At 43.2% G+C, this 18,490-nt stretch overlaps 18 non-coding genes across 18 annotated transcripts; all 18 read left to right on the top strand.

Moving 5' to 3' along the window:
* Nucleotides 1-129: 129 nt before the first annotated feature.
* On the top strand, nucleotides 130-270 carry LOC148522388 (U4 spliceosomal RNA). Its single transcript, XR_015878569.1, has one exon. It is a non-coding gene; the product is annotated as a U4 spliceosomal RNA (small nuclear RNA).
* A 449-nt stretch (nucleotides 271-719) lies between these two features.
* On the top strand, nucleotides 720-860 carry LOC148522387 (U4 spliceosomal RNA). The gene has a single exon (XR_015878534.1). It is a non-coding gene; the product is annotated as a U4 spliceosomal RNA (small nuclear RNA).
* Nucleotides 861-1,283: 423 nt separating this feature from the next.
* LOC148522386 (U4 spliceosomal RNA) lies at nucleotides 1,284-1,424 on the top strand. Its single transcript, XR_015878731.1, has one exon. It is a non-coding gene; the product is annotated as a U4 spliceosomal RNA (small nuclear RNA).
* Nucleotides 1,425-1,873: 449 nt separating this feature from the next.
* LOC148522385 (U4 spliceosomal RNA) lies at nucleotides 1,874-2,014 on the top strand. Its single transcript, XR_015878741.1, has one exon. It is a non-coding gene; the product is annotated as a U4 spliceosomal RNA (small nuclear RNA).
* A 448-nt stretch (nucleotides 2,015-2,462) lies between these two features.
* On the top strand, nucleotides 2,463-2,603 carry LOC148522384 (U4 spliceosomal RNA). The gene has a single exon (XR_015878641.1). It is a non-coding gene; the product is annotated as a U4 spliceosomal RNA (small nuclear RNA).
* A 450-nt stretch (nucleotides 2,604-3,053) lies between these two features.
* Nucleotides 3,054-3,194, top strand: LOC148522383 (U4 spliceosomal RNA). The gene has a single exon (XR_015878637.1). It is a non-coding gene; the product is annotated as a U4 spliceosomal RNA (small nuclear RNA).
* A 438-nt stretch (nucleotides 3,195-3,632) lies between these two features.
* Nucleotides 3,633-3,773, top strand: LOC148522382 (U4 spliceosomal RNA). Its single transcript, XR_015878630.1, has one exon. It is a non-coding gene; the product is annotated as a U4 spliceosomal RNA (small nuclear RNA).
* A 436-nt stretch (nucleotides 3,774-4,209) lies between these two features.
* LOC148522381 (U4 spliceosomal RNA) lies at nucleotides 4,210-4,350 on the top strand. Its single transcript, XR_015878599.1, has one exon. It is a non-coding gene; the product is annotated as a U4 spliceosomal RNA (small nuclear RNA).
* A 447-nt stretch (nucleotides 4,351-4,797) lies between these two features.
* Nucleotides 4,798-4,938, top strand: LOC148522380 (U4 spliceosomal RNA). The gene has a single exon (XR_015878577.1). It is a non-coding gene; the product is annotated as a U4 spliceosomal RNA (small nuclear RNA).
* Nucleotides 4,939-5,374: 436 nt separating this feature from the next.
* LOC148522379 (U4 spliceosomal RNA) lies at nucleotides 5,375-5,515 on the top strand. Its single transcript, XR_015878745.1, has one exon. It is a non-coding gene; the product is annotated as a U4 spliceosomal RNA (small nuclear RNA).
* Nucleotides 5,516-5,963: 448 nt separating this feature from the next.
* LOC148522378 (U4 spliceosomal RNA) lies at nucleotides 5,964-6,104 on the top strand. The gene has a single exon (XR_015878724.1). It is a non-coding gene; the product is annotated as a U4 spliceosomal RNA (small nuclear RNA).
* A 449-nt stretch (nucleotides 6,105-6,553) lies between these two features.
* On the top strand, nucleotides 6,554-6,694 carry LOC148522377 (U4 spliceosomal RNA). Its single transcript, XR_015878725.1, has one exon. It is a non-coding gene; the product is annotated as a U4 spliceosomal RNA (small nuclear RNA).
* A 436-nt stretch (nucleotides 6,695-7,130) lies between these two features.
* LOC148522376 (U4 spliceosomal RNA) lies at nucleotides 7,131-7,271 on the top strand. The gene has a single exon (XR_015878598.1). It is a non-coding gene; the product is annotated as a U4 spliceosomal RNA (small nuclear RNA).
* A 448-nt stretch (nucleotides 7,272-7,719) lies between these two features.
* On the top strand, nucleotides 7,720-7,860 carry LOC148522375 (U4 spliceosomal RNA). The gene has a single exon (XR_015878602.1). It is a non-coding gene; the product is annotated as a U4 spliceosomal RNA (small nuclear RNA).
* Nucleotides 7,861-8,296: 436 nt separating this feature from the next.
* Nucleotides 8,297-8,437, top strand: LOC148522374 (U4 spliceosomal RNA). Its single transcript, XR_015878568.1, has one exon. It is a non-coding gene; the product is annotated as a U4 spliceosomal RNA (small nuclear RNA).
* Nucleotides 8,438-8,886: 449 nt separating this feature from the next.
* On the top strand, nucleotides 8,887-9,027 carry LOC148522373 (U4 spliceosomal RNA). Its single transcript, XR_015878533.1, has one exon. It is a non-coding gene; the product is annotated as a U4 spliceosomal RNA (small nuclear RNA).
* A 450-nt stretch (nucleotides 9,028-9,477) lies between these two features.
* Nucleotides 9,478-9,618, top strand: LOC148522372 (U4 spliceosomal RNA). The gene has a single exon (XR_015878744.1). It is a non-coding gene; the product is annotated as a U4 spliceosomal RNA (small nuclear RNA).
* A 450-nt stretch (nucleotides 9,619-10,068) lies between these two features.
* On the top strand, nucleotides 10,069-10,211 carry LOC148522371 (U4 spliceosomal RNA). The gene has a single exon (XR_015878719.1). It is a non-coding gene; the product is annotated as a U4 spliceosomal RNA (small nuclear RNA).
* Nucleotides 10,212-18,490: the final 8,279 nt, after the last annotated feature.

Genomic DNA, 18,490 nt, shown 5'->3' with positions numbered 1-18,490 from the left:
ACTGATCTTGGACTCATTAGCACATAGGTTCCCACAATTCACTGCTCCTAGCCAGAGACTGGATTTGTCTAGCCCTGGTTGTAATGAGTTCAATGTTGCAGATGCTGATTGCACCAGCCAAGTACAATCAACTTTGCGCAGTGGCATTATCATAGCCAATGAGGACCAACCGAGGCGTGATTATTGCTAGTTGAAAACTTTAACCAATACCCCGCCATGATGACTTGCAATATAGTCAGCTTTGGCAATTTTTGCTAGTCTCCCAGGAGACTATTAGTTCTTGTAAATGAGAGATTTGTTGGAGCCAGTTTAATTGTTTTCCTGCTTTTATAGGTGAGGAGGCACATTTGACTCCATGTCTTCTAGTTGCTGATATTGAAGTTTGACTTAGAGATGATTGTCATTATCTTTCTTCTCCATGAGAGGTTCCAGCTATTTAACTGCATACTCATACAAAGTGGAGATTTCTTGGAACAAAATTCATTACAACTCTTGTTAACACAGAGTCTGAGAGATAAAAAAAGCACTTAAGAACTGAAAATAAAATGTCCCTGAAGGCATCACCCAGGAATATTTTCACTGATCTTGGGCTCATTAGCATATACATTAGCATATAGGTTCCCACAATACACTGCTCCTAGCCAGAGACTGGATTTGTCTAGCCATGGTTGTAATGAGTTCTATGTTGCAGATGCTGATTGCACCAGCCAAGTACAACTAACTTTGCGCAGTGGCATTATCATAGCCGATGAGGGCCAACCGAGGCGTGATTATTGCTAGTTGAAAACTTTACCCAATACCCCGCCATGATGACTTGCAATATAGTCAGCATTGGCAATTTTTGCTAGTCTCCCAGGAGACTATTAGTTCTTGTAAATGAGAGATTTGTTGGAGCCAGTTTAATTGTTTTCCTGCTTTTATAGGTGAGGAAGCACATTTGACTCCATGTCTTCCAGTTGTTGATATTGATGATTGTCTTTATCTTTCTTCTCCATGAGAGGTTCCAACTATTTAACTGCATACTCATACAAAGTGGAAATTTCTTGGAACAAAATTCCTTACAACTCTTGTTAACACAGAGTCTGAGAGATAAAAAAAAGCACTTAAGAACAGAAAATAAAATGTCCCTGAAGGCATCACCCAGGAATATTTTCACTGATCTTGGACTCATAAGCATATAGGTTCCAACAATTCACTGCTCCTAGCCAGAGACTGGATTTGTCTAGCCCTGGTTGTAATGAGTTCTATGTTGCAGATGCTGATTGCACCAGCCAAGTACAATTAACTTTGCGCAGTGGCATTATCATAGCCAATGAGGTCCAACCGAGGTGTGATTATTGCTAGTTGAAAACTTTACCCAATACCCCGCCATGATGACTTGCAATATAGTCAGCATTGGCAATTTTTGCTAGTCTCCCAGGAGACTATTAGTTCTTGTAAATGAGAGATTTGAAGGAGCCAGTTTAATTGTTTTCCTTCTTTTATAGGTGAGGAAGTACATTTGACTCCATGTCTTCCAGTTGCTGATATTGAAGATTGACTTAGAGATGATTGTCATTATCTTTCTTCTCCATGAGAGGTTCCAGCTATTTAACTGCATACTCATACAAAGTGGAGATTTCTTGGAACAAAATTCCTTACAACTCTTGTTAACACAGAGTCTGAGAGATGAAAAAAGCACTTAAGAACAGAAAATAAAATGTCCCTGAAGGCATCACCCAGGAATATTTTCACTGATCTTGGACTCATTAGCATATACATTAGCATATAGGTTCCCACAATGCACTGCTCCTAGCCAGAGACTGGATTTGTCTAGCCATGGTTGTAATGAGTTCTATGTTGCAGATGCTGATTGCTCCAGCCAAGTCCAATCAACTTTGCGCAGTGGCATTATCGTAACCAATGAGGTCCAACCGAGGTGTGATTATTGCTAGTTGAAAACTTTGCCCAATACCCCGCCATGATGACTTGCAATATAGTCAACATTGGCAATTTTTGCTAGTCTCCCAGGAGACTATTAGTTCTTGTAAATGAGAGATTTGAAGGAGCCAGTTTAATTGTTTTCCTTCTTTTATAGGGGAGGAAGCACATTTGACTCCATGTCTTCCAGTTGCTGATATTGAAGATTGATTTAGAGATGATTGTCATTATCTATCTTCTCCATGAGAGGTTCCAGCTATTTAACTGCATACTCATACAAAGTGGAGATTTCTTGGAACAAAATTCCTTACAACTCTTGTTAACACATAGTCTGAGAGATAAAAAAGCACTTAAGAACAGAAAATAAAATGTCCCTGAAGGCATCACCCAGGAATATTTTCACTGATCTTGGGCTCATTAGCATATACATTAGCATATAGGTTCCCACAATGCACTGCTCCTAGCCAGAGATTGGATTTGTCTAGCCCTGGTTGTAATGAGTTCTATGTTGCAGATGCTGATTGCACCAGCCAAGTACAATCAACTTTGCGCAGTGGCATTATCATAGCCAATGAGGTCCAACCGAGGCGTGATTATTGCTAGTTGAAAACTTTACCCAATACCCCGCCATGATGACTTGCAATATAGTCAGCATTGGCAATTTTTGCTAGTCTCCCAGGAGACTATTAGTTCTTATAAATGAGAGATTTGTTGGAGCCAGTTTAATTGTTTTCCTGCTTTTATAGGTGAGGAAGCACATTTGACTCCATTTCTTCCAGTTGCTGATATTGAAGATTGACTTAGAGATGATTGTCATTATCTTTCTTCTCCATGAGAGGTTCCAGCTATTTAACTGCATACTCATACAAAGTGGAGATTTCTTGGAACAAAATTCCTTACAACTCTTGTTAACACAGAGTCTGAGAGATAAAAAAAAGCACTTAAGAACAGAAAATAAAATGTCCCTGAAGGCATCACCCAGGAATATTTTCACCGATCTTGGGCTCATTAGCATATACATTAGCATATAGGTTCCCACAATGCACTGCTCCTAGCCAGAGACTGGATTTGTCTAGCCATGGTTGTAATGAGTTCTATGTTGCAGATGCTGATTGCTCCAGCCAAGTCCAATCAACTTTGCGCAGTGGCATTATCGTAACCAATGAGGTCCAACCGAGGTGTGATTATTGCTAGTTGAAAACTTTACCCAATACCCCGCCATGATGACTTGCAATATAGTCAGGATTGGCAATTTTTGCTAGTCTCCCTGAAGACTATTAGTTCTTGTAAATGAGAGATTTGTTGGAGCCAGTTTAGTTGTTTTCCTGCTTTTATAGGTGAGGAAGCACATTTGACTCCATGTCTTCCAGTTGCTGATAGTGAAGATTGACTTAGAGATGATTGTCATTATCTTTCTTCTCCATGAGAGGTTCCAGCTATTTAACTGCATACTCATACAAAGTGGAGATTTCTTGGAACAAAATTCCTTACAACTCTTGTTAACACAGAGTCTGAGAGATAAAAAAAAGCACTTAAGAACAGAAAATAAAATGTCCCTGAAGGCATCACCCAGGAATATTTTCACTGATCTTGGACTCATAAGCATATAGGTTCCCACAATTCACTGCTCCTAGCCAGAGACTGGATTTGTCTAGCCCTGGTTGTAATGAGTTCTATGTTGCAGATGCTGATTGCACCAGCCAAGTACAATCAACTTTGCGCAGTGGCATTATCATAGCCAATGAGGTCCAACCGAGGCGTGATTATTGCTAGTTGAAAACTTTACCCAATACCCCGCCATGATGACTTGCAATATAGTCAGCATTGGCAATTTTTGCTAGTCTCCCAGGAGACTATTAGTTCTTGTAAATGAGAGATTTGAAGGAGCCAGTTTAATTGTTTTCCTTCTTTTATAGGTGAGGAAGTACATTTGACTCCATGTCTTCCAGTTGCTGATATTGAAGATTGACTTAGAGATGATTGTCATTATCTTTCTTCTCCATGAGAGGTTCCAGCTATTTAACTGCATACTAATACAAAGTGGAGATTTCTTGGAACAAAATTCCTTACAACTCTTGTTAACACAGAGTCTGAGAGATAAAAAAGCACTTAAGAACAGAAAATAAAATGTCCCTGAAGGCATCACCCAGGAATATTTTCACTGATCTTGGAGTCATTAGCATATAGGTTCCCACAATTCACTGCTTCTAGCCAGAGACTGGATTTGTCTAGCCCTGGTTGTAATGAGTTCTATGTTGCAGATGCTGATTGCACCAGCCAAGTACAATCAACTTTGCGCAGTGGCATTATCATAGCCAATGAGGTCCAACTGAGTCATGATTATTGCTAGTTGAAAACTTTACCCAATACCCCGCCATGATGACTTGCAATATAGTCAGCATTGGCAATTTTTGCTAGTCTCCCAGGAGACTATTAGTTCTTGTAAATAAGATTTGAAGGAGCCAGTTTAATTGTTTTCCTGCTTTTATAGGTGAGGAAGCACATTTGACTCCATGTCTTCCAGTTGCTGATATTGAAGATTGACTTAGAGATGTTAGTCATTATCTTTCTTCTCCATGAGAGGTTCCAGCTATTTAACTGCATACTCATACAAAGTGGAGATTTCTTGGAACAAAGTTCCTTACAACTCTTGTTAACACAGAGTCTGAGAGATGAAAAAAGCACTTAAGAACAGAAAATAAAATGTCCCTGAAGGCATCACCCAGGAATATTTTCACTGATCTTGGACTCATTAGCATATACATTAGCATATAGGTTCCCACAATGCACTGCTGCTAGCCAGAGACTGGATTTGTCTAGCCATGGTTGTAATAAATTCTATGTTGCAGATGCTGATTGCTCCAGCCAAGTCCAATCAACTTTGCGCAGTGGCATTATCGTAACCAATGAGGTCCAACCGAGGCGTGATTATTGCTAGTTGAAAACTTTACCCAATACCCCGCCATGATGACTTGCAATATAGTCAGCATTGGCAATTTTTGCTAGTCTCCCAGGAGACTATTAGTTCTTGTTAATGAGAGATTTGAAGGAGCCAGTTTAATTGTTTTCCTTCTTTTATAGGGGAGGAAGCACATTTGACTCCATGTCTTCCAGTTGCTGATATTGAAGATTGATTTAGAGATGATTGTCATTATCTTTCTTCTCCATGAGAGGTTCCAGCTATTTAACTGCATACTCATACAAAGTGGAGATTTCTTGGAACAAAATTCCTTACAACTCTTGTTAACACATAGTCTGAGAGATAAAAAAGCACTTAAGAACTGAAAATAAAATGTCCCTGAAGGCATCACCCAGGAATATTTTCACTGCTCTTGGACTCATAAGCATATAGGTTCCCACAATTCACTGCTCCTAGCCAGAGACTGGATTTGTCTAGCCCTGGTTGTAATGAGTTCTATGTTGCAGATGCTGATTGCACCAGCCAAGTACAATTAACTTTGCGCAGTGGCATTATCATAGCCAATGAAGTCCAACCGAGGCGTGATTATTGCTAGTTGAAAACTTTACCCAATACCCCGCCATGATGACTTGCAATATAGTCAGCATTGGCAATTTTTGCTAGTCTCCCAGGAGACTATTAGTTCTTGTAAATGAGAGATTTGAAGGAGCCAGTTTAATTGTTTTCCTTCTTTTATAGGTGAGGAAGTACATTTGACTCCATATCTTCCAGTTGCTGATATTGAAGATTGACTTAGAGATGATTGTCATTATCTTTCTTCTCCATGAGAAGTTCCAGCTATTTAACTGCATACTCATACAAAGTGGAGATTTCTTGGAACAAAATTCCTTACAACTCTTGTTAACACAGAGTCTGAGAGATAAAAAAGCACTTAAGAACAGAAAATAAAATGTCCCTGAAGGCATCACCCAGGAATATTTTCACTGATCTTGGGCTCATTAGCATATACATTAGCATATAGGTTCCCACAATGCACTGCTCCTAGCCAGAGACTGGATTTGTCTAGCCCTGGTTGTAATGAGTTCTATGTTGCAGATGCTGATTGCACCAGCCAAGTACAATCAACTTTGCGCAGTGGCATTATCATAGCCAATGAGGTCCAACCGAGGCGTGATATTTGCTAGTTGAAAACTTTACCCAATACCCCGCCATGATGACTTGCAATATAGTCAGCATTGGCAATTTTTGCTAGTCTCTCAGGAGACTATTAGTTCTTGTAAATGAGAGATTTGTTGGAGCCAGTTTAATTGTTTTTCTGCTTTTATAGGTGAGGAAGCACATTTGACTCCATGTCTTCCAGTTGCTGATATTGAAGATTGACTTAGAGATGTTAGTCATTATCTTTCTTCTCCATGAGAGGTTCCAGCTATTTAACTGCATACTCATACAAAGTGGAGATTTCTTGGAACAAAGTTCCTTACAACTCTTGTTAACACAGAGTCTGAGAGATGAAAAAAGCACTTAAGAACAGAAAATAAAATGTCCCTGAAGGCATCACCCAGGAATATTTTCACTGATCTTGGACTCATTAGCATATACATTAGCATATAGGTTCCCACAATGCACTGCTCCTAGCCAGAGACTGGATTTGTCTAGCCATGGTTGTAATGAGTTCTATGTTGCAGATGCTGATTGCTCCAGCCAAGTCCAATCAACTTTGCGCAGTGGCATTATCGTAACCAATGAGGTCCAACCGAGGTGTGATTATTGCTAGTTGAAAACTTTACCCAATACCCCGCCATGATGACTTGCAATATAGTCAGCATTGGCAATTTTTGCTAGTCTCCCAGGAGACTATTAGTTCTTGTAAATGAGAGATTTGAAGGAGCCAGTTTAATTGTTTTCCTTCTTTTATAGGGGAGGAAGCACATTTGACTCCATGTCTTCCAGTTGCTGATATTGAAGATTGATTTAGAGATGATTGTCATTATCTTTCTTCTCCATGAGAGGTTCCAGCTATTTAACTGCATACTCATACAAAGTGGAGATTTCTTGGAACAAAATTCCTTACAACTCTTGTTAACACATAGTCTGAGAGATAAAAAAGCACTTAAGAACTGAAAATAAAATTTCCCTGAAGGCATCACCCAGGAATATTTTCACTGCTCTTGGACTCATAAGCATATAGGTTCCCACAATTCACTGCTCCTAGCCAGAGACTGGATTTGTCTAGCCCTGGTTGTACTGAGTTCTATGTTGCAGATGCTGATTGCACCAGCCAAGTACAATCAACTTTGCACAGTGGCATTATCATAGCCAATGAGGTCCAACCGAGGCGTGATTATTGCTAGTTGAAAACTTTACCCAATACCCCGCCATGATGACTTGCAATATAGTCAGCATTGGCAATTTTTGCTAGTCTCCCAGGAAACTATTAGTTCTTGTAAATGAGAGATTTGAAGGAGCCAGTTTAATTGTTTTCCTTCTTTTATAGGTGAGGAAGTACATTTGACTCCATGTCTTCCAGTTGCTGATATTGAAGATTGACTTAGAGATGATTGTCATTATCTTTCTTCTCCATGAGAGGTTCCAGCTATTTAACTGCATACTCATACAAAGTGGAGATTTCTTGGAACAAAATTCCTTACAACTCTTGTTAACACAGAGTCTGAGAGATAAAAAAGCACTTAAGAACAGAAAATAAAATGTCCCTGAAGGCATCACCCAGGAATATTTTCACTGATCTTGGACTCATTAGCATATACATTAGCATATAGGTTCCCACAATGCACTGCTCTTAGCCAGAGACTGGATTTGTCTAGCCATGGTTGTTATGAGTTCTATGTTGCAGATGCTGATTACTCCAGCCAAGTCCAATCAACTTTGCGCAGTGGCATTATCGTAACCAATGAGGTCCAACCGAGGTGTGATTATTGCTAGTTGAAAATTTTACCCAATACCCCGCCATGATGACTTGCAATATAGTCAGCATTGGCAATTTTTGCTAGTCTCCCAGGCGACTATTAGTTCTTGTAAATGAGAGATTTGAAGGAGCCAGTTTAATTGTTTTCCTTCTTTTATAGGTGAGGAAGCACATTTGACTCCATGTCTTCCAGTTGCTGATGTTGAAGATTGATTTAGAGATGATTGTCATTATCTTTCTTCTCCATGAGAGGTTCCAGCTATTTAACTGCATACTCATACAAAGTGGAGATTTCTTGGAACAAAATTCCTTACAACTCTTGTTAACACATAGTCTGAGAGATAAAAAAGCACTTAAGAACTGAAAATAAAATGTCCCTGAAGGCATCACCCAGGAATATTTTCACTGATCTTGGACTCATTAGCATATAGGTTCCCACAATTCACTGCTCCTAGCCAGAGACTGGATTTGTCTAGCCCTGGTTGTAATGAGTTCAATGTTGCAGATGCTGATTGCACCAGCCAAGTACAATCAACTTTGCGCAGTGGCATTATCATAGCCAATGAGGACCAACCGAGGCGTGATTATTGCTAGTTGAAAACTTTAACCAATACCCCGCCATGATGACTTGCAATATAGTCAGCTTTGGCAATTTTTGCTAGTCTCCCAGGAGACTATTAGTTCTTGTAAATGAGAGATTTGTTGGAGCCAGTTTAATTGTTTTCCTGCTTTTATAGGTGAGGAGGCACATTTGACTCCATGTCTTCTAGTTGCTGATATTGAAGTTTGACTTAGAGATGATTGTCATTATCTTTCTTCTCCATGAGAGGTTCCAGCTATTTAACTGCATACTCATACAAAGTGGAGATTTCTTGGAACAAAATTCATTACAACTCTTGTTAACACAGAGTCTGAGAGATAAAAAAAGCACTTAAGAACTGAAAATAAAATGTCCCTGAAGGCATCACCCAGGAATATTTTCACTGATCTTGGGCTCATTAGCATATACATTAGCATATAGGTTCCCACAATACACTGCTCCTAGCCAGAGACTGGATTTGTCTAGCCATGGTTGTAATGAGTTCTATGTTGCAGATGCTGATTGCACCAGCCAAGTACAACTAACTTTGCGCAGTGGCATTATCATAGCCGATGAGGGCCAACCGAGGCGTGATTATTGCTAGTTGAAAACTTTACCCAATACCCCGCCATGATGACTTGCAATATAGTCAGCATTGGCAATTTTTGCTAGTCTCCCAGGAGACTATTAGTTCTTGTAAATGAGAGATTTGTTGGAGCCAGTTTAATTGTTTTCCTGCTTTTATAGGTGAGGAAGCACATTTGACTCCATGTCTTCCAGTTGCTGATATTGAAGATTGACTTAGAGATGATTGTCATTATCTTTCTTCTCCATGAGAGGTTCCAGCTATTTAACTGCATACTCATACAAAGTGGAGATTTCTTGGAACAAAATTCCTTACAACTCTTGTTAACACAGAGTCTGAGAGATTAAAAAAAGCACTTAAGAACAGAAAATAAAATGTCCCTGAAGGCATCACCCAGGAATATTTTCACCGATCTTGGGCTCATTAGCATATACATTAGCATATAGGTTCCCACAATGCACTGCTCCTAGCCAGAGACTGGATTTGTCTAGCCATGGTTGTAATGAGTTCTATGTTGCAGATGCTGATTGCTCCAGCCAAGTCCAATCAACTTTGCGCAGTGGTATTATCGTAACCAATGAGGTCCAACCGAGGCGTGATTATTGCTAGTTGAAAACTTTACCCAATACCCCGCCATGATGACTAGCAATATAGTCAGCATTGGCAATTTTTGCTAGTCTCTCAGGAGACTATTAGTTCTTCTAAATGAGAGATTTGTTGGAGCCAGTTTAATTGTTTTCCTGCTTTTATAGGTGAGGAAGCACATTTGACTCCATGTCTTCCAGTTGCTGATATTGAAGATTGACTTAGAGATGATTGTCATTATCTTTCTTCTCCATGAGAGGTTCCAGCTATTTAACTGCATACTCATACAAAGTGGAGATTTCTTGGAACAAAATTCCTTACAACTCTTGTTAACACAGAGTCTGAGAGATTAAAAAAAGCACTTAAGAACAGAAAATAAAATGTCCCTGAAGGCATCACCCAGGAATATTTTCACCGATCTTGGGCTCATTAGCATATACATTAGCATATAGGTTCCCACAATGCACTGCTCCTAGCCAGAGACTGGATTTGTCTAGCCATGGTTGTAATGAGTTCTATGTTGCAGATGCTGATTGCTCCAGTCAAGTTCAATCAACTTTGTGCAGTGACATTATCATAGCTGATGAGGGCCAACTGAGGCGTGATTATTGCTAGTTGAAGACTTTACCCAATATCCTGCCATGATGAGTTGCAATATAGTCAGCATTGGCAATTTTTTGGGGGGCACCTTACTACCTGGGGCATTGCAGGAAGCATTGCTACTGGGGGCACTACAAGGGCATTACAACTGATAGTGGCCCTTAGTACTGGCAGCACTACTACAGTGGGCATTATTTTTAGGCTCATTATTACCAGGGGGAATTGTTACTACTGGGGTCACTGCATAAGGGGCACAATTACAGTGGGTATTTAGTGTTTTAGAGGAACTACTGTGGGTAATGTGTAAGACCTAAGTTAGGGGTGGGCCCTTAAAAATGTTGCTATGGGGCCCAAAAAGTTCTAGTTACGCCCCTGGTGTCTATGTATGTATGGGTATATATATATATATATATATATATATGTGTGTGTGTGTTTGTATGTATGAGTAAATATATGTGTGTGTGTGTATGTATGTATGTATGGGTATATATATGTGTGTATGTATGTGTGTGTATTTATTTATGTATGGGTATATATGTGTGTGTGTTTGTATGTATGGGTAACACAATGTCAACACACCATGTGTATATGCGTGTATAAAGCACACATATAATACAGATAACAAAAGTTAAAAAATACAGATACGTTACATATCCAGCATCTCAGGTCCAATACTTACAGCATCATTGTAATCAAACATAACTATAATGGGTCAAATAGCATAGATAAGTGATTCATCACTAATATATAAATAAACAATTGAAACATGTACTGGAATGTCCATTTTAGCTGTCGAGGATACTCACAGAGAGAAGAAAAATGTCACAGGATCTAGTTAATTTTAAAAAGGACAAGTTTGAGAAAGTCAACAGAGACTATTCTGAACAACATGTCTACAGATGGTTGACAGGATCCAATGTAGAAAGGGGCAAATCCAGGTACTCCATGACTCGCAGACAACATTTTAACTTGGATGCACAATCTTCAAGTGAAGCTTGCTCCTCATCTGGTGATGATAACCAACTGCCATCTGTGAATCCCCAAAACTCCCGCAGACCCCCTTTAGGGGTAAATACCCGAGCAGGACGTGGTCGAGGTGGAGGAGTACTAGGCGCGGCGGACAATGCCGCCGGAATAAACAAGAGAGGCAGGAACAGAGCCTACAAGAAATGAATACAGTCTTCAACTTGTCCTCCAGAATCTTTACCGATACTGAGATGAAGGTCCTTAATAAGGGACTTAGCTTCATACCAACTACTCCTTTTGATAGCTTTGAGTGGAAGGTGGAACAACACTTGTTATGCAGACAATTGAAATTGAAAGAATTTTTTGGAACTATGGACACTATGATTCTAGATATACATGACATGAGATTTAGAAAAAAATCTCACTTTGACCCGGTATCTAACAATGTGGCCATACAAAGTTTCATGAGAGCTCTTGATGTACAAGTCACAGAAACTGTCAACAACCAGACTGGTCACATTAGATATAATCTAACACGTGAGGAATGGAGTGCTCTTACTAATTTGAGCTCATACTCGGATGTTGTGTATCGACCAGCAGACAAAGGCGGAGGCCTCGTTATACAGGATCTGGATCAATATAGAGAAGAACTAGAGAGACAATTAGCCGACAAGACAGTATACATCAAACTTGACAGTAACCCTACTATTGGATTTAAAGGAGAATTGGACATGATTCTTAATACAGCATTGTCTAATAAAATTATTAATAGTGAAACCTGTGAATTTCTTAAAACTGAGTATCCTAGGGTCCCGTTACTTTTCAGTGTCCCTAAGATACATAAAAATTTGGACAGACCACCTGGTCGCCCAATTATCACCGCAAGGGACTCATTGCTTAGTCCTATATCGGAATACCTTGACCATTATCTTCAGCCGTGTGTTCAGGCTGAGGGCACCTATCTTAAGGACACTACAATGTTGCTAAATAAGCTTCAAGATCTACATGATCTTCCAACTAATATGTGGATGTGCACTTTAGATATCACCAGCCTGTACACCAATATACCGCATAGGGAAGGTATCAGGGCCACTTTTGACCTTTTAAATAATAATATCTTATATACTGGCCCAGATTTTAATTTCTTTATGATACTTTTGAAGCAGGTTTTATGTAAAAACTACTTCTACTTTAATGGTCAATTCTATTTGCAACGTACCGGATGCGCTATGGGGTCACATGTAGTCCCGGCGTATGCGAATACATACATGTTCGCTATTGAAAAAGATCTCTTCTTTAATAGGGAGGTAAGGGATAGAATTATCTTTTACTGTCGCTATATAGACAATGTATTACTGTTCTGGCAGGGGGACTATGATGGTTTTGTCAGCCTGATGCAAAATATTAATAATAGGCAGAGTCCCATTAAATTTACCTTTCATCTTAGTTTAGAACAGGTTAACTATCTTGATGTGACTATTAAGAGGGAAAATGGCAAATTGAATACTTATATCTTCTCCAAACCAACAGACCGTAACACACTTCTTATAGCTTCAAGCCACCACCATAGAGCCACTAAAAGTAGCTTACCCTTCTCGCAATTAGTTAGGGTTAAAAGGATAACTAGTAACCAGGAGAAACTGGATGAAGAACTTAATAGGATGTGTACTAAGTTTAAAAATAGAGGTTACACATCTGAGAATCTGAGACTAGCGAGACAAAGAGTGGATGCACTCAGTAGAACAGATTTATTTAAAAAGAGTGTTAATGAGAATGCTGATACAAAAATACATTGGCCACGTAGATATACGCTAGCTAACAGTATTATTAACCAGACCACACGGAATCTATGGCCTATAATCCAACAAGATAAAGAACTTAAAAGCCTCAAACGAACTAGGATACTTTCGTGTCTTAAAAGAGGCAGAAACCTTAGGGACCATTTGTTCAAATCTGATATTACTGAGCTTGTTAATACATCTAGAAATATCCAAAAAAAAAGGGGGTGGTTGCCACAAAATGTACTGGTTGCATCACATGCAGCCATATGATCTGTGGTAAATATTTTACACATCCACATACGGGTAGAAAGTATAATATCAGATTTCCATTAACCTGTTCTAGCTCTTATGTTGTATACTTGATTAAGTGCCCATGTGGCCTTTATTATGTAGGCAAGACCATCCGCTCATTTAAGGAGCGAATGGCCTTGCGTAGATCTGCTATAAGATCCGCACTGAGAGGTAGACCCTCTGAACAACCTGTGGCCCGTCATTTCTTTGAGAACAAACACAATATGGCTAATCTAAGACATATGATAATTGATCAAGTTCCTGAAACCCCTCGTGGGGGTGATCGACGTAAAGCCGTATTGTGTTTGGAAGCAAGGTGGATATATATGTTGGATACGGTCAAGCCAAAGGGTTTAAATGACCATTTATCACTTGTCTCATTTGTTTGATTAGGTTCATTTCTATCTCCAGCATATATGTTAGGGGGCGTGCCCAGCACTCTCCGAGATGCTGGGCAGCCCCCCAGGCTCTCCCTACGCTAGTGAACAGATGCCGTGCGATGCGCACGGCATCTGTTCACCTTCTGCACACCCGCTGCTCTGCTAGGCAGAGCAGCGGGTGTGCTCTCCCCAACTTTCCCCCCACCGCAGGACACTGCGGCCCGCGGGCGGGACAGCGGGACAGTCCCAGAAAAACAGGACTGTCCCGCTGGAAGCGGGACAGTTGGGAGGTATGTACATACTGTCACACACATATGCAGTCACACATATTGTACACATACATACTGTCACACACATATTGTACACATACATACTGTCACACACATATACTCATACATACATATATACAGACACAGTCACATACATACTGTCACACACATATACAATACATACATACATACTGTCTCTCACACACATGTCACAAATACACTTAGACAATACTATAGTGTCACACTTACCTTACACTCTGCAGCTGCTCCTCCTCCTCCTCCTCTCAGTGCTCCCATCCATCCATGCTGCTCCTGGCCCTGACTTCAGAGAGTGCCGTGTAGCTCCGCCCCCTACTCTGACTCCGCCTCCACCATTCTTCTCAATTAATTTCAGCTGCGATCAAAGACTGGGGGGCCCTTCAGAGAGAGAGGGGGGGGACACAAAGGGGCACTTGAGCAACCTCCCGACGTCTTGCTGCACCTGCTGGCTTTATGTTTGCACAATGCACAAGGAGGGGAGGGGGACGGGGCGATGTACCGAACCTGTGCTGCTGCTGCTTAACTTACCTTTCCTGCCGGTCCTGGGGCCTCTACACTTCTTACACTATCAGCGGCCCGGGCCTCGGCACTGCTAGTTGTGACAGGCAGCCGGTGGGCTGCCTGTCAAGAAAGAGACTGTTAAGCTTTGGGCGGGTGACGTGTATAGGGGGCGGGGCCACAGGTGACAAGCGGCCCCACAACCCAATCGGCCCACCGGGAATCTTCCCGCTGTAGGTAACGGCCAATCCGCCCCTGGTAAATGGGATCTCTCCACTTTCCATTCATGTAACACTCTAAGCAGAAGCAAATCTAATATATAATTTTCACAATGACACTACTAAGGGGCCCATTTATCATTAACTATTTGCAGCATATTCCCCATTAACACCCGTTTTCAGGGGATAATCGCAAATATTTAGTATCCCTCCAGATGTATTATTTATGGAGAGACGGCAGGAGATATCAGAGATCTCTCGTCAGCAGCCGCAGCACCTATAGGTTTCTATGGGGGATGCGATGCTGTCGGATTTAAGCTTGCTCCCCCACAGCTAACGCCATCTAAAGATGGCGTTGTGCTGCTGTAGCCCATGAGCTACACATTGCAAAAAATTGCTGGGAGAGGGCAATGGCTGCGGCGATATGTGGTCTGTAGATCGCGCACGCGCTGGAGTCCTGGCACAGAAGTGAAGAAACCGCCAATGCGGTCACTTCACTCCAAGTACATCGCAGGGACAGGCTCATATCGCAGCCCCTGTCCCTGCGGGTGCTCTTTAGTACATTTGACCTATATGATCGCATCCTGCAATATGGTCATGGGCGCTAATATTTCTCCCAGATTGCATTGCTTATGCGATCATTGATAAATGAGCCCCCATAGAAATATATGTGCAGGCTCTGCTTATCCAAATGAATACAAAGCAATTATTATTTGGGTAAAATGTGTGTCCAGTGGAGCGTGAAGCCAGAGCCTTGCATGTGCAGTAGCCGCATGCACATGAAAAAAGCCGCAGATGGCAAAACTCCGCCTATATTAGAATTACAAAAATATGTAACTTGCGGGGGGAGGGGAATGCAAAATCCCTCTGAATAAGGCCATATGCTTTTCTCTTGGAGATCCATACTGTATGCTGAATCTTAGTATCACAATAAGGGCCCAATATCCGAGTCACACGCAATGCCGATATATATTCACATAAATGGTTGATGTTTTTCAACTGCGCATGCATCTAAGTCACTGAAAAGTCGCTCCCAGTGCCTGCGTCCCAAGGGGCCTGCACAAATGCGAATTGACATGCTCGGCCTCAGAAATGTATTGGAAATGTACTGGGCGGTGGCTATTCAAAAACACAGAGCTGCACCGTGTTATGGGCGCGTTATCGGAGTGTCGCAGCGCATCGCAGAACTGGTTGCAAACTCAGGGATATATTTGCTAAATTGCCGGTTTTTATAAGTGGAGCTGGGTTGCCTACCCTCCCGATTCGGCCGGGAGTCTCCCGATAAACGGATGCAGCTCCTGGCCCACCGGAAAGGCAGGCAAGCCTCCCGACTGCTGCTGATTCCCCCCCGCCCCCCGCGAATACCTGTTAAACCCCCGCGGTGGGAGGGGGGGTGACAGAATTCACGCAGAATTGCGTCATTTTGGCCCCGCCCCCTGCTTCACAATGCCTGTTTAATCGGCATGGTGTAGCGGGGGAGGGGCCAAAATGATGCGATCATGTGGCACCACCCCGTCACGCCCGCAAATGACATCTGCCGACCTGGCCACACCCCCTTTTGTCATTGGGTGAGGTACGGTGCCAGGGAGCGGTGGTGGGTGAGGGTTATTTCAGTCTGTGTGGTGCCTGGGATACTGAGCCTGCACTGGCACATACTTGCCTACCCTCCCGATTTGGTCGGGAGCCTCCCGAAAATCGGGTGCCGCTCCCGACCTCCCAGGAAGGCAGGCAATCCTCCCGGCTGCCGCCCTCCCCTCCTATCCCCCCCACAATAACCCCTGCAACCCCCACAGTAAAGGGGGCCGGTGACGCGAATCGCGTCATTTTGACCCCGCCCCCTGCTTCACAATGCCGATATTACCGGCATTGTGTAGCAGGGGCGGGGCCGAACTGACGCGATCACGTGTCTCCACCCCCCCGCCCCTAAGTGTGTGTCACCAGCCCGGCCACTCCCCCTTGTCACGGACACGACCCCTCCCGCCCTGCCGATCTGGCTGCTTCCTCCCGGAAGGAGCAGCCAGATAGTAGGCAGGTATGCACTGACAGTGTCTGTGACTCATCTATTCCATGTATGCTCCATTTAACAGTTAACATCTCAGAACTAAAAATAAATGCAGAACGCACTCTGACCCTAATGTCATCATATGCCTAAAAATGGGTTGTGCCCTCACCTTACACACAGTGTTTACAATGATGATCTGTATTTAACCACTTCCCTGCCAATGTCGCATGGGATGCGACAGCAGGCATGCGGGCTTTCCTTGCTGCTGTCGCATCCCATGCGACCGCAGGCTCTACTGTTCCCCGCCCCCTGTAAGAGGAAATACTTTCCTCTTCCCGAAGAGGCCGGGCTGTGATGTTCACAGACTGCGGACATCACATACTATTTGCATTCCTCCCAACATTTGCATCTTCTGATTCGAAACTTACGCGTGTCGGAGGCCGGCGTGCCCAAAAAGGGGGCGTGACCTATTAGTAAAGGGGGTGTGGCATGAAGGTATGCCCCCATTTATATCACTCAGGGGCGTACCCAGCACTCTCCAAAATGTGGGGCTGCCCCTCTGGCTTTCCCTAAGCATTTTGAATAGATGCCATGTGCAGTAGCGCTGAGAGCCGAGCCGGGCCCAGGGGAAGGGGCGAGGCCTAATCACGGGAGCATGACCACGCCCCCTTAGCGCTGCATATGATCTCTCCCCCCACAGTCATAGGAGACTGCCGCGGCTGCTGAGCAGTCTCCCACTGCAGCCAAGCACACAGCAGCATGTGCTGGACTGCTGTGAGGTAAAAGGGAGGGGCAGGGTGGTGCCAGACCTGGGCCCCTCTAGCAAGCCCAGGCCTGGGCAATTAGTATCCACTCCCCCCTCTCTCTGCGCCCCTGACTGGGGGGGGGCTAAAGTTCTCCTCTGGTCACCGATCTCTGCACAGACAAGTTCTAAAGGGGAAGGGGTGCCAGAGTAAGACCTGGTGCAGATGTGAGGCCCAAGCAGTACTTTAGGAGAGGAAGATGAGCTGGTCAGCAGCACTGAGTACAGATTGAAGTGGAGGGCGGTGGGAGACCGGGAGGCCAGGAAAGAGGAGGATAAAGTAGTCCAGTTGAAAGAAGACCATAGAGTGGATGAGGGTCTTTATTACCTCCAGGGCGAGGAAGGGTCTGAATCTGGAGATATTTTGAAGGTGGAAGCTACGCTGCCCTGGCCGCTCAGATTGTATTTATAACACACTTGGAGCAGCTGGGGAGCTTTTTCCTGCCTGTCTCCCGGCCAGCAGACATGTGATGCTACAAGCGGCTGCAGAGAGCCAACGGACCCAAATCAGCAAAATAGTAGGGGCCCGGCCGGAGAGGGGCGGATACCACCCTGCCCCCCAGCCAAGTGCACCCCTGTGATTACTGCTCATGTGCAACATTGGGTCGCGAATGTGCACTGCGAAGGCTGGAGGAGGTGGTGGGATCCCAATGGATCCCCCTTTGTAATCTGGGCCCGTATCAAGCTCCAAGGGGTCTAGTTACTAAGGGGAGAAAAGGGGGAAAAACGCTAAAGACAGAGAAAATCCCTGTACATAGCGCTTCTCAGTATGTACTAAAGGGATATTCTCTGCCTGCAGCCTGCCAGCGCTAAGTGCAGGCTACAATATCACACTGCACCTGGGGCACTTAGCGCTGCCATAGACACCTATGGCAGCGCTAAGTGTCCCAGGTATTACTAAGAGGAGATGTCACTTACCGTCTGCTGACTTCCCCAGTGCTGATATTGCCTCCTGGAGCTGCTGGTATCTGCTTCTCCTCACTGGAGAAGCAGGACTTGAGTTGTGTCAGGTTGGCCGTTTTTTAAATAAAGTTTGTTGAAGAAATAAAAAAAAATCACTGCTGCTGCCGCCGCCGGCCGGAGTTGGCGAGTAACACAGGGCTGTAGGGGAAGGGAGTCTCAGCAGTTAC

The sequence above is a fragment of the Taudactylus pleione genome, unplaced genomic scaffold, assembly GCF_031769625.1.
Source record: "Taudactylus pleione unplaced genomic scaffold, aTauple2 ptg000145l, whole genome shotgun sequence".
NCBI classification, from domain to species: Eukaryota; Metazoa; Chordata; class Amphibia; order Anura; family Myobatrachidae; genus Taudactylus; species Taudactylus pleione.
This window is presented reverse-complemented; position numbering and strand designations above follow the sequence as displayed.